A 13,695-nucleotide genomic window follows, 5' to 3' on the forward strand; every position below is an offset into this window, starting at 1 on the left:
GGTCAACTAACAGAAAATGTGGCTAAGTAACAGAAACTTTGGCTACATGACAGAAACTCTGGCTAACTAACAAAATATCTGGCTAACTAACAGAAACGTTGGCTACATGACAGAAACTCTGGCTAACTAACAGAAACGTTGGCTACATGACAGAAACTCTGGTCAACTAACAGAAAATGTGGCTAAGTAACAGAAACTTTGGCTACATGACAGAAACTCTGGCTAACAGAAACTCTGTTCAACTAACAGAAACTCTGGCTACATGACAGAAACTCTGGCTAACTAACAGAAACGTTGGCTACATGACAGAAACTCTGGCTAACTAACAGAAACGTTGGCTACATGACAGAAACTCTGGCCAACTAACAGAAACGTTGGCTACATGACAGAAACTGGCTAACAGAAACTCTGTTCAACTAACAGAAACTCTGGATACATGACAGAAACTCTGGCTAACTAACAGAAATGTTGGCTACATGACAGAAACTCTGGCTAACTAACAGAAACGTTGGCTACATGACAGAAACTCTGGCCAATTAACAGAAACTCGGGCTAACGGACAGAAACTCTGGTCAACTAACAGAAAATGTGGCTAACTAACAGAAACGTTGGCTACATGACAGAAACTCTGACTAACTAACAGAAACGTTGGCTCCATGACAGAAACTCTGGCTAACTAACAGAAACGTTGGCTACATGACAGAAACTCTGGCTAACTAACAGAAACGTTGCCTACATGACAGAAACTCTGGCCAACTAACAGAAACTCTGGCTAACAGAAACTCTGTTCAACTAACAGAAACTCTGGCTACATGACAGAAACTCTGGCTAACTAACAGAAATGTTGGCTACATGACAGAAACTCTGGCTAACAGAAACTCTGTTCAACTAACAGAAACTCTGGCTACATGACAGAAACTCTGGCTAACTAACAGACACGTTGGCTACATGACAGAAACTCTGGCCAACTAACAGAAACTCTGGCTAACAGAAACTCTGTTCAACTAACAGAAACTCTGGCTACATGACAGAAACTCTGGCTAACTAACAGAAACGTTGGCTACATGACAGAAACTCTGGCCAATTAACAGAAACTCGGGCTAACGGACAGAAACTCTGGTCAACTAACAGAAAATGTGGCTAACTAACAGAAACGTTGGCTACATGACAGAAACTCTGGCCAACTAACAGAAACTCTGGCCAACTAACAGAAACGTTGGCTACATGACAGAAACTCTGGCTAACAGAAACGTTGGCTACATGACAGAAACTCTGGCTAACTAACAGAAACATTGGCTCCATGACAGAAACTCTGGCTAACTAACAGAAACGTTGGCTACATGACAGAAACTCTGGCTAACTAACAGAAACGTTGGCTACATGACAGAAACTCTGCCCAACTAACAGAAACTCTGGCTAACAGAAACTCTGTTCAACTAACAGAAACTCTGGCTACATGACAGAAACTCTGGCTAACTAACAGAAACGTTGGCTACATGACAGAAACTCTGGCTAACTAACAAACGTTGGCTACATGACCGAAACTCTGGTCAACTAACAGAAACTCTGGCTAACGGACAGGAACTCTGGTCAACTTACAGAAAATGTGGCTAACAGAAACTTTGGCTACATGACAGAAACTCTGGCTAACTAACAGAAACGTTGGCTACATGACACAAACTCTGGCCAACTAACAGAAACTGTGGCTAACAGAAACTCTGTTCAACTAACAGAAACTCTGGCTAACTAACAGAAACGTTGGCTACATGACAGAAACTCTGGCTAACTAACAAACGTTGGCTACATGACAGAAACTCTGGCCAACTAACAAAAAATCTGGCTAACTAACAGAAACGTTGGCTACATGACAGAAACTCTGGCTAACTAACAAACGTTGGCTACATGACAGAAACTCTGTCCAACTAACAGACACTCTGGCCAACTAACAGAAACTCTGGCCAACTAACAGAAACGTTGGCTACATGACAGAAACTCTGGCTAACAGAAACGTTGGCTACATGACAGAAACTCTGGCTAACAGAAACGTTGGCTACATGACAGAAACTCTGGCTAACTAACAGAAACATTGGCTCCATGACAGAAACTCTGGCTAACTAACAGAAACGTTGGCTACATGACAGAAACTCTGGCTAACTAACAGAAACGTTGGCTACATGACAGAAACTCTGGCCAACTAACAGAAACTCTGGCTAACAGAAACTCTGTTCAACTAACAGAAACTCTGGCTACATGACAGAAACTCTGGCTAACTAACAGAAACGTTGGCCACATGACAGAAACTCTTGCTAACTAACAAACGTTGGCTACACGACAGAAACTCTGGCCAACTAACAGAAACTCTGGCCAACTAACAGAAACTCTGGCTAACGGACAGGAACTCTGGTCAACTAACAGAAAATGTGGCTAACAGAAACTTTGGCTACATGACAGAAACTCTGGCTAACAGAAACTCTGTTCAACTAACAGAAACTCTGGCTACATGACAGAAACTCTGGCTAACTAACAGAAACGTTGGCTACATGACAGAAACTCTGGCAAACTAACAGAAACGTTGGCTACATGACAGAAACTTTGGCTACATGACAGAAACTCTGGCTAACAGAAACTCTGTTCAACTAAAAGAAACTCTGGCTACATGAGAGAAACTCTGGCTAACAGAAACGTTGGCTACATGACAGAAACTCTGGCCAACTAACAAAAAATCTGGCTAACTAACAAATGTTGGCTACATGACAGAAACTCTGGCTAACTAACAGAAACGTTGACTCCAGGACAGAAACTCTGGCTAACTAACAGAAACGTTGGCTACATGACAGAAACTCTGGCTAACTAACAGAAACTCTGGCTAACAGAGACTCTGTTCAACTAACAGAAACTCTGGCTACATGACAGAAACTCTGGCTAACTAACAGAAACGTTGGCTACATGACAGAAACTCTGGCTAACTAACAAACGTTGGCTACATGACCGAAACTCTGGCCAACTAACAGAAACTCTGGCTAACGGACAGAAACTCTGGTCAACTAACAGAAAATGTTGCTAACTAACAGAAACTTTGGCTACATGACAGAAACTCTGGCTAACAGAGACTCTGTTCAACTAACAGAAACTCTGGATACATGACAGAAACTCTGGCTAACTAACAGAAATGTTGGCTACATGACAGAAACTCTGGCTAACTAACAGAAACGTTGGCTACATGACAGAAACTCTGGCCAATTAACAAACTCGGGCTAACGGACAGAAACTCTGGTCAACTAACAGAAAATGTGGCTAACTAACAGAAACGTTGGCTACATGACAGAAACTCTGGCCAACTAACAGAAACTCTGGCCAACTAACAGAAACGTTGGCTACATGACAGAAACTCTGGCTAACAGAAACGTTGGCTACATGACAGAAACTCTGGCTAACTAACAGAAACGTTGGCTCCATGACAGAAACTCTGGCTAACTAACAGAAACGTTGGCTACATGACAGAAACTCTGGCTAACAGAAACGTTGGCTACATGACACAAACTCTTGCCAACTAACAGAAACTCTGGCTAACAGAAACTCTGTTCAACTAACAGAAACTCTGGCTAACTAACAGAAACGTTGGCTACATGACAGAAACTCTGGCTAACTAACAAACGTTGGCTACATGACAGAAACTCTGGCCAACTAACAAAAAATCTGGCTAACTAACAGAAACGTTGGCTACATGACAGAAACTCTGGCTAACTAACAAACGTTGGCTACATGACAGAAACTCTGTCCAACTAACAGAAACTCTGGCCAACTAACAGAAACTCTGGCTAACGGACAGAAACTCTAGTCAACTAACAGAAAATGTGGCTAACTAACAGAAACTTTGGCTACATGACAGAAACTCTGGCTAACTAACAGAAACGTTGGCTCCATGACAGAAACGTTGGCTACATGACAGAAACTCTGGCTAACTAACAGAAACGTTGGCTACATGACAGAAACTTTGGTCAACTAACAGAAAATGTGTCTAAGTAACAGAAACTTTGGCTACATGACAGAAACTCTGGCTAACTAACAAAAAATCTGGCTAACTAACAGAAACGTTGGCTACATGACAGAAACTCTGGCTAACTAACAGAAACGTTGGCTACATGACAGAAACTCTGGCTAACTAACAGAAACGTTGGCTACATGACAGAAACTTTGGCTACATGACAGAAACTCTGGCTAACAGAAACTCTGTTCAACTAAAAGAAACTCTGGCTACATGAGAGAAACTCTGGCTAACAGAAACGTTGGCTACATGACAGAAACTCTGGCTAACTAACAAATGTTGGCTACATGACAGAAACTCTGGCTAACTAACAGAAACGTTGACTCCATGACAGAAACTCTGGATAACTAACAGAAACGTTGGCTACATGACAGAAACTCTGGCTAACTAACAGAAACGTTGGCTACATGACAGAAAGTCTGGCTAACTAACAGATACTCTGTTCAACTAACAGAAACTCTGGCTACATGACAGAAACTCTGGCTAACTAACAGAAACGTTGGCTCCATGACAGAAACTCTGGCTAACTAACAGAAACGTTGGCTACATGACAGAAACTCTGGCTAACAGAAACGTTGGCTACATGTCACAAACTCTTGCCAACTAACAGAAACTCTGGCTAACAGAAACTCTGTTCAACTAACAGAAACTCTGGCTAACTAACAGAAACGTTGGCTACATGACAGAAACTCTGGCTAACTAACAAACGTTGGCTACATGACAGAAACTCTGGCCAACTAACAAAAAATCTGGCTAACTAACAGAAACGTTGGCTACATGACAGAAACTCTGGCTAACTAACAAACGTTGGCTACATGACAGAAACTCTGTCCAACTAACAGAAACTCTGGCCAACTAACAGAAACTCTGGCTAACGGACAGAAACTCTAGTCAACTAACAGAAAATGTGGCTAACTAACAGAAACTTTGGCTACATGACAGAAACTCTGGCTAACTAACAGAAACGTTGGCTCCATGACAGAAACGTTGGCTACATGACAGAAACTCTGGCTAACTAACAGAAACGTTGGCTACATGACAGAAACTTTGGTCAACTAACAGAAAATGTGTCTAAGTAACAGAAACTTTGGCTACATGACAGAAACTCTGGCTAACTAACAAAAAATCTGGCTAACTAACAGAAACGTTGGCTACATGACAGAAACTCTGGCTAACTAACAGAAACGTTGGCTACATGACAGAAACTCTGGCTAACTAACAGAAACGTTGGCTACATGACAGAAACTTTGGCTACATGACAGAAACTCTGGCTAACAGAAACTGTTCAACTAAAAGAAACTCTGGCTACATGAGAGAAACTCTGGCTAACAGAAACGTTGGCTACATGACAGAAACTCTGGCTAACTAACAAATGTTGGCTACATGACAGAAACTCTGGCTAACTAACAGAAACGTTGACTCCATGACAGAAACTCTGGATAACTAACAGAAACGTTGGCTACATGACAGAAACTCTGGCTAACTAACAGAAACGTTGGCTACATGACAGAAAGTCTGGCTAACTAAGAGAAACTCTGGCTAACAGAAACTCTGTTCAACTAACAGAAACTCTGGCTACATGACAGAAACTCTGGCTAACTAACAGAAACGTTGGCTCCATGACAGAAACTCTGGCTAACTAACAGAAACGTTGGCTACATGACAGAAACTCTGGCTAACAGAAACGTTGGCTACATGACACAAACTCTTGCCAACTAACAGAAACTCTGGCTAACAGAAACTCTGTTCAACTAACAGAAACTCTGGCTAACTAACAGAAACGTTGGCTACATGACAGAAACTCTGGCTAACTAACAAACGTTGGCTACATGACAGAAACTCTGGCCAACTAACAAAAAATCTGGCTAACTAACAGAAACGTTGGCTACATGACAGAAACTCTGGCCAACTAACAAACGTTGGCTACATGACAGAAACTCTGTCCAACTAACAGAAACTCTGGCCAACTAACAGAAACTCTGGCTAACGGACAGAAACTCTAGTCAACTAACAGAAAATGTGGCTAACTAACAGAAACTTTGGCTACATGACAGAAACTCTGGCTAACTAACAGGAACGTTGGCTCCATGACAGAAACGTTGGCTACATGACAGAAACTCTGGCTAACTAACAGAAACGTTGGCTACATGACAGAAACTTTGGTCAACTAACAGAAAATGTGTCTAAGTAACAGAAACTTTGGCTACATGACAGAAACTCTGGCTAACTAACAAAAAATCTGGCTAACTAACAGAAACGTTGGCTACATGACAGAAACTCTGGCTAACTAACAGAAACGTTGGCTACATGACAGAAACTCTGGCTAACTAACAGAAACGTTGGCTACATGACAGAAACTTTGGCTACATGACAGAAACTCTGGCTAACAGAAACTCTGTTCAACTAAAAGAAACTCTGGCTACATGAGAGAAACTCTGGCTAACAGAAACGTTGGCTACATGACAGAAACTCTGGCTAACTAACAAATGTTGGCTACATGACAGAAACTCTGGCTAACTAACAGAAACGTTGGCTACATGACAGAAAGTCTGGCTAACTAACAGAAACTCTGGCTAACAGAAACTCTGTTCAACTAACAGAAACTCTGGCTACATGACAGAAACTCTGGCTAACTAACAGAAACGTTGGCTCCATGACAGAAACTCTGGCTAACTAACAGAAACGTTGGCTACATGACAGAAACTCTGGCTAACAGAAACGTTGGCTACATGACACAAACTCTTGCCAACTAACAGAAACTCTGGCTAACAGAAACTCTGTTCAACTAACAGAAACTCTGGCTAACTAACAGAAACGTTGGCTACATGACAGAAACTCTGGCTAACTAACAAACGTTGGCTACATGACAGAAACTCTGGCCAACTAACAAAAAATCTGGCTAACTAACAGAAACGTTGGCTACATGACAGAAACTCTGGCTAACTAACAAACGTTGGCTACATGACAGAAACTCTGTCCAACTAACAGAAACTCTGGCCAACTAACAGAAACTCTGGCTAACGGACAGAAACTCTAGTCAACTAACAGAAAATGTGGCTAACTAACAGAAACTTTGGCTACATGACAGAAACTCTGGCTAACTAACAGGAACGTTGGCTCCATGACAGAAACGTTGGCTACATGACAGAAACTCTGGCTAACTAACAGAAACGTTGGCTACATGACAGAAACTTTGGTCAACTAACAGAAAATGTGTCTAAGTAACAGAAACTTTGGCTACATGACAGAAACTCTGGCTAACTAACAAAAAATCTGGCTAACTAACAGAAACGTTGGCTACATGACAGAAACTCTGGCTAACTAACAGAAACGTTGGCTACATGACAGAAACTCTGGCTAACTAACAGAAACGTTGGCTACATGACAGAAACTCTGGCTAACTAACAGAAACGTTGGCTACATGACAGAAACTTTGGCTACATGACAGAAACTCTGGCTAACAGAAACTCTGTTCAACTAAAAGAAACTCTGGCTACATGAGAGAAACTCTGGCTAACAGAAACGTTGGCTACATGACAGAAACTCTGGCTAACTAACAAATGTTGGCTACATGACAGAAACTCTGGCTAACTAACAGAAACGTTGGCTACATGACAGAAAGTCTGGCTAACTAACAGAAACTCTGGCTAACAGAAACTCTGTTCAACTAACAGAAACTCTGGCTACATGACAGAAACTCTGGCTAACTAACAGAAACGTTGGCTCCATGACAGAAACTCTGGCTAACTAACAGAAACGTTGGCTACATGACAGAAACTCTGGCTAACAGAAACGTTGGCTACATGACACAAACTCTTGCCAACTAACAGAAACTCTGGCTAACAGAAACTCTGTTCAACTAACAGAAACTCTGGCTAACTAACAGAAACGTTGGCTACATGACAGAAACTCTGGCTAACTAACAAACGTTGGCTACATGACAGAAACTCTGGCCAACTAACAAAAAATCTGGCTAACTAACAGAAACGTTGGCTACATGACAGAAACTCTGGCTAACTAACAAACGTTGGCTACATGACAGAAACTCTGTCCAACTAACAGAAACTCTGGCCAACTAACAGAAACTCTGGCTAACGGACAGAAACTCTAGTCAACTAACAGAAAATGTGGCTAACTAACAGAAACTTTGGCTACATGACAGAAACTCTGGCTAACTAACAGGAACGTTGGCTCCATGACAGAAACGTTGGCTACATGACAGAAACTCTGGCTAACTAACAGAAACGTTGGCTACATGACAGAAACTTTGGTCAACTAACAGAAAATGTGTCTAAGTAACAGAAACTTTGGCTACATGACAGAAACTCTGGCTAACTAACAAAAAATCTGGCTAACTAACAGAAACGTTGGCTACATGACAGAAACTCTGGCTAACTAACAGAAACGTTGGCTACATGACAGAAACTCTGGCTAACTAACAGAAACGTTGGCTACATGACAGAAACTTTGGCTACATGACAGAAACTCTGGCTAACAGAAACTCTGTTCAACTAAAAGAAACTCTGGCTACATGAGAGAAACTCTGGCTAACAGAAACGTTGGCTACATGACAGAAACTCTGGCTAACTAACAAATGTTGGCTCCATGACAGAAACGTTGGCTACATGACAGAAACTCTGGCTAACTAACAGAAACGTTGGCTACATGACAGAAACTTTGGTCAACTAACAGAAAATGTGTCTAAGTAACAGAAACTTTGGCTACATGACAGAAACTCTGGCTAACTAACAAAAAATCTGGCTAACTAACAGAAACGTTGGCTACATGACAGAAACTCTGGCTAACTAACAGAAACGTTGGCTACATGACAGAAACTCTGGCTAACTAACAGAAACGTTGGCTACATGACAGAAACTTTGGCTACATGACAGAAACTCTGGCTAACAGAAACTCTGTTCAACTAAAAGAAACTCTGGCTACATGAGAGAAACTCTGGCTAACAGAAACGTTGGCTACATGACAGAAACTCTGGCTAACTAACAAATGTTGGCTACATGACAGAAACTCTGGCTAACTAACAGAAACGTTGACTCCATGACAGAAACTCTGGATAACTAACAGAAACGTTGGCTACATGACAGAAAGTCTGGCTAACTAACAGAAACTCTGGCTAACAGAAACTCTGTTCAACTAACAGAAACTTTGGCTACATGACAGAAACTCTGGCTAACTAACAGAAACGTTGGCTCCATGACAGAAACGTTGGCTCCATGACAGAAACTCTGGCTAACTAACAGAAACGTTGGCTACATGACAGAAACTTTGGTCAACTAACAGAAAATGTGTCTAAGTAACAGAAACTTTGGCTACATGACAGAAACTCTGGCTAACTAACAAAAAATCTGGCTAACTAACAGAAACGTTGGCTACATGACAGAAACTCTGGCTAACTAACAGAAACGTTGGCTACATGACAGAAACTCTGGCTAACTAACAGAAACGTTGGCTACATGACAGAAACTTTGGCTACATGACAGAAACTCTGGCTAACAGAAACTCTGTTCAACTAAAAGAAACTCTGGCTACATGAGAGAAACTCTGGCTAACAGAAACGTTGGCTACATGACAGAAACTCTGGCTAACTAACAAATGTTGGCTACATGACAGAAACTCTGGCTAACTAACAGAAACGTTGACTCCATGAAAGAAACTCTGGATAACTAACAGAAACGTTGGCTACATGACAGAAACTCTGGCTAACTAACAGAAACGTTGGCTACATGACAGAAAGTCTGGCTAACTAACAGAAACTCTGGCTAACAGAAACTCTGTTCAACTAACAGAAACTCTGGCTACATGACAGAAACTCTGGCTAACTAACAGAAACGTTGGCTCCATGACAGAAACTCTGGCTAACTAACAGAAACGTTGGCTACATGACAGAAACTCTGGCTAACAGAAACGTTGGCTACATGACACAAACTCTTGCCAACTAACAGAAACTCTGGCTAACAGAAACTCTGTTCAACTAACAGAAACTCTGGCTAACTAACAGAAACGTTGGCTACATGACAGAAACTCTGGCTAACTAACAAACGTTGGCTACATGACAGAAACTCTGGCCAACTAACAAAAAATCTGGCTAACTAACAGAAACGTTGGCTACATGACAGAAACTCTGGCTAACTAACAAACGTTGGCTACATGACAGAAACTCTGTCCAACTAACAGAAACTCTGGCTAACGGACAGAAACTCTAGTCAACTAACAGAAAATGTGGCTAACTAACAGAAACTTTGGCTACATGACAGAAACTCTGGCTAACTAACAGGAACGTTGGCTCCATGACAGAAACGTTGGCTACATGACAGAAACTCTGGCTAACTAACAGAAACGTTGGCTACATGACAGAAATTTTGGTCAACTAACAGAAAATGTGTCTAAGTAACAGAAACTTTGGCTACATGACAGAAACTCTGGCTAACTAACAAAAAATCTGGCTAACTAACAGAAACGTTGGCTACATGACAGAAACTTTGGCTACATGACAGAAACTTTGGCTACATGACAGAAACTCTGGCTAACAGAAACTCTGTTCAACTAAAAGAAACTCTGGCTACATGAGAGAAACTCTGGCTAACAGAAACGTAGGCTACATGACAGAAACTCTGGCTAACTAACAAATGTTGGCTACATGACAGAAACTCTGGCTAACTAACAGAAACGTTGACTCCATGACAGAAACTCTGGATAACTAACAGAAACGTTGGCTACATGACAGAAACTCTGGCTAACTAACAGAAACGTTGGCTACATGACAGAAAGTCTGGCTAACTAACAGAAACTCTGGCTAACAGAAACTCTGTTCAACTAACAGAAACTCTGGCTACATGACAGAAACTCTGGCTAACTAACAGAAACGTTGGCTACATGACAGAAACTCTGGCTAACTAACAAACGTTGGCTACATGACCGAAACTCTGGCCAACTAACAGAAATTCTGGCTAACGGACAGAAACTCTGGTCAACTAACAGAAAATGTTGCTAACTAACAGAAACTTTGGCTACATGACAGAAACTCTGGCTAACAGAGACTCTGTTCAACTAACAGAAACTCTGGATACATGACAGAAACTCTGGCTAACTAACAGAAATGTTGGCTACATGACAGAAACTCTGGCTAACTAACAGAAACGTTGGCTACACAACAGAAACTCTGGCCAATTAACAAACTCGGGCTAACGGACAGAAACTCTGGTCAACTAACAGAAAATGTGGCTAACTAACAGAAACGTTGGCTACATGACAGAAACTCTGGCCAACTAACAGAAACTCTGGCCAACTAACAGAAACGTTGGCTACATGACAGAAACTCTGGCTAACAGAAACGTTGGCTACATGACAGAAACTCTGGCTAACTAACAGAAACGTTGGCTCCATGACAGAAACTCTGGCTAACTAACAGAAACGTTGGCTACATGACAGAAACTCTGGCTAACTAACAGAAACGTTGGCTACATGACACAAACTCTGGCCAACTAACAGAAACTCTGGCTAACAGAAACTCTGTTCAACTAACAGAAACTCTGGCTAACTAACAGAAACGTTGGCTACATGACAGAAACTCTGGCTAACTAACAAACGTTGGCTACATGACAGAAACTCTGGCCAACTAACAAAAAATCTGGCTAACTAACAGAAACGTTGGCTACATGACAGAAACTCTGGCTAACTAACAAACGTTGGCTACATGACAGAAACTCTGTCCAACTAACAGAAACTCTGGCCAACTAACATAAACTCTGGCTAACGGACAGAAACTCTAGTCAACTAACAGAAAATGTGGCTAACTAACAGAAACTTTGGCTACATGACAGAAACTCTGGCTAACTAACAGAAACGTTGGCTACATGACAGAAACTCTGGCTAACTAACAGAAACGTTGGCTACATGACAGAAACTTTGGTCAACTAACAGAAAATGTGGCTAAGTAACAGAAACTTTGGCTACATGACAGAAACTCTGGCTAACTAACAAAAAATCTGGCTAACTAACAGAAACGTTGGCTACATGACAGAAACTCTGGCTAACTAACAGAAACGTTGGCTACATGACAGAAACTCTGGTCAACTAACAGAAAATGTGGCTAAGTAACAGAAACTTTGGCTACATGACAGAAACTCTGGCTAACAGAAACTCTGTTCAACTAACAGAAACTCTGGCTACATGACAGAAACTCTGGCTAACTAACAGAAACGTTGGCTACATGACAGAAACTCTGGCTAACTAACAGAAACGTTGGCTACATGACAGAAACTCTGGCCAACTAACAGAAACGTTGGCTACATGACAGAAACTGGCTAACAGAAACTCTGTTCAACTAACAGAAACTCTGGATACATGACAGAAACTCTGGCTAACAGAAATGTTGGCTACATGACAGAAACTCTGGCTAACTAACAGAAACGTTGGCTACATGACAGAAACTCTGGCCAATTAACAGAAACTCGGGCTAACGGACAGAAACTCTGGTCAACTAACAGAAAATGTGGCTAACTAACAGAAACGTTGGCTACAAGACAGAAACTCTGGCCAACTAACAGAAACTCTGGTTAACAGAAACTCTGTTCAACTAACAGAAACTCTGGCTACATGACAGAAACTCTGGCTAACTAACAGAAATGTTGGCTACATGACAGAAACTCTGGCTAACAGAAACTCTGTTCAACTAACAGAAACTCTGGCTACATGACAGAAACTCTGGCTAACTAACAGAAACGTTGGCTACATGACAGAAACTCTGGCCAACTAACAGAAACTCTGGCTAACAGAAACTCTGTTCAACTAACAGAAACTCTGGCTACATGACAGAAACTCTGGCTAACTAACAGAAACGTTGGCTACATGACAGAAACTCTGGCTAACAGAAACTCTGTTCAACTAACAGAAACTCTGGATACATGACAGAAACTCTGGCTAACTAACAGAAACGTTGGCTACATGACAGAAACTCTGGCCAATTAACAGAAACTCGGGCTAACGGACAGAAACTCTGGTCAACTAACAGAAAATGTGGCTAACTAACAGAAACATTGGCTACATGACAGAAACTCTGGCCAACTAACAGAAACTCTGGCCAACTAACAGAAACGTTGGCTACGTGACAGAAACTCTGGCTAACAGAAACGTTGGCTACATGACAGAAACTCTGGCTAACTAACAGAAAATGTGGCTAAGTAACAGAAACTTTGGCTACATGACAGAAACTCTGGCTAACTAACAAAAAATCTGGCTAACTAACAGAAACGTTGGCTACATGACAGAAACTCTGGCTAACTAACAGAAACGTTGGCTACATGACAGAAACTCTGGTCAACTAACAGAAAATGTGGCTAAGTAACAGAAACTTTGGCTACATGACAGAAACTCTGGCTAACAGAAACTCTGTTCAACTAACAGAAACTCTGGCTACATGACAGAAACTCTGGCTAACTAACAGAAACGTTGGCTACATGACAGAAACTCTGGCTAACTAACAGAAACGTTGGCTACATGACAGAAACTCTGGCCAACTAACAGAAACGTTGGCTACATGACAGAAACTGGCTAACAGAAACTCTGTTCAACTAACAGAAACTCTGGATACATGACAGAAACTCTGGCTAACAGAAATGTTGGCTACATGACAG

The sequence above is a fragment of the Telmatherina bonti genome (assembly GCF_933228915.1).
Source record: "Telmatherina bonti genome assembly, chromosome: 2".
NCBI lineage: Eukaryota > Metazoa > Chordata > Actinopteri > Atheriniformes > Telmatherinidae > Telmatherina > Telmatherina bonti.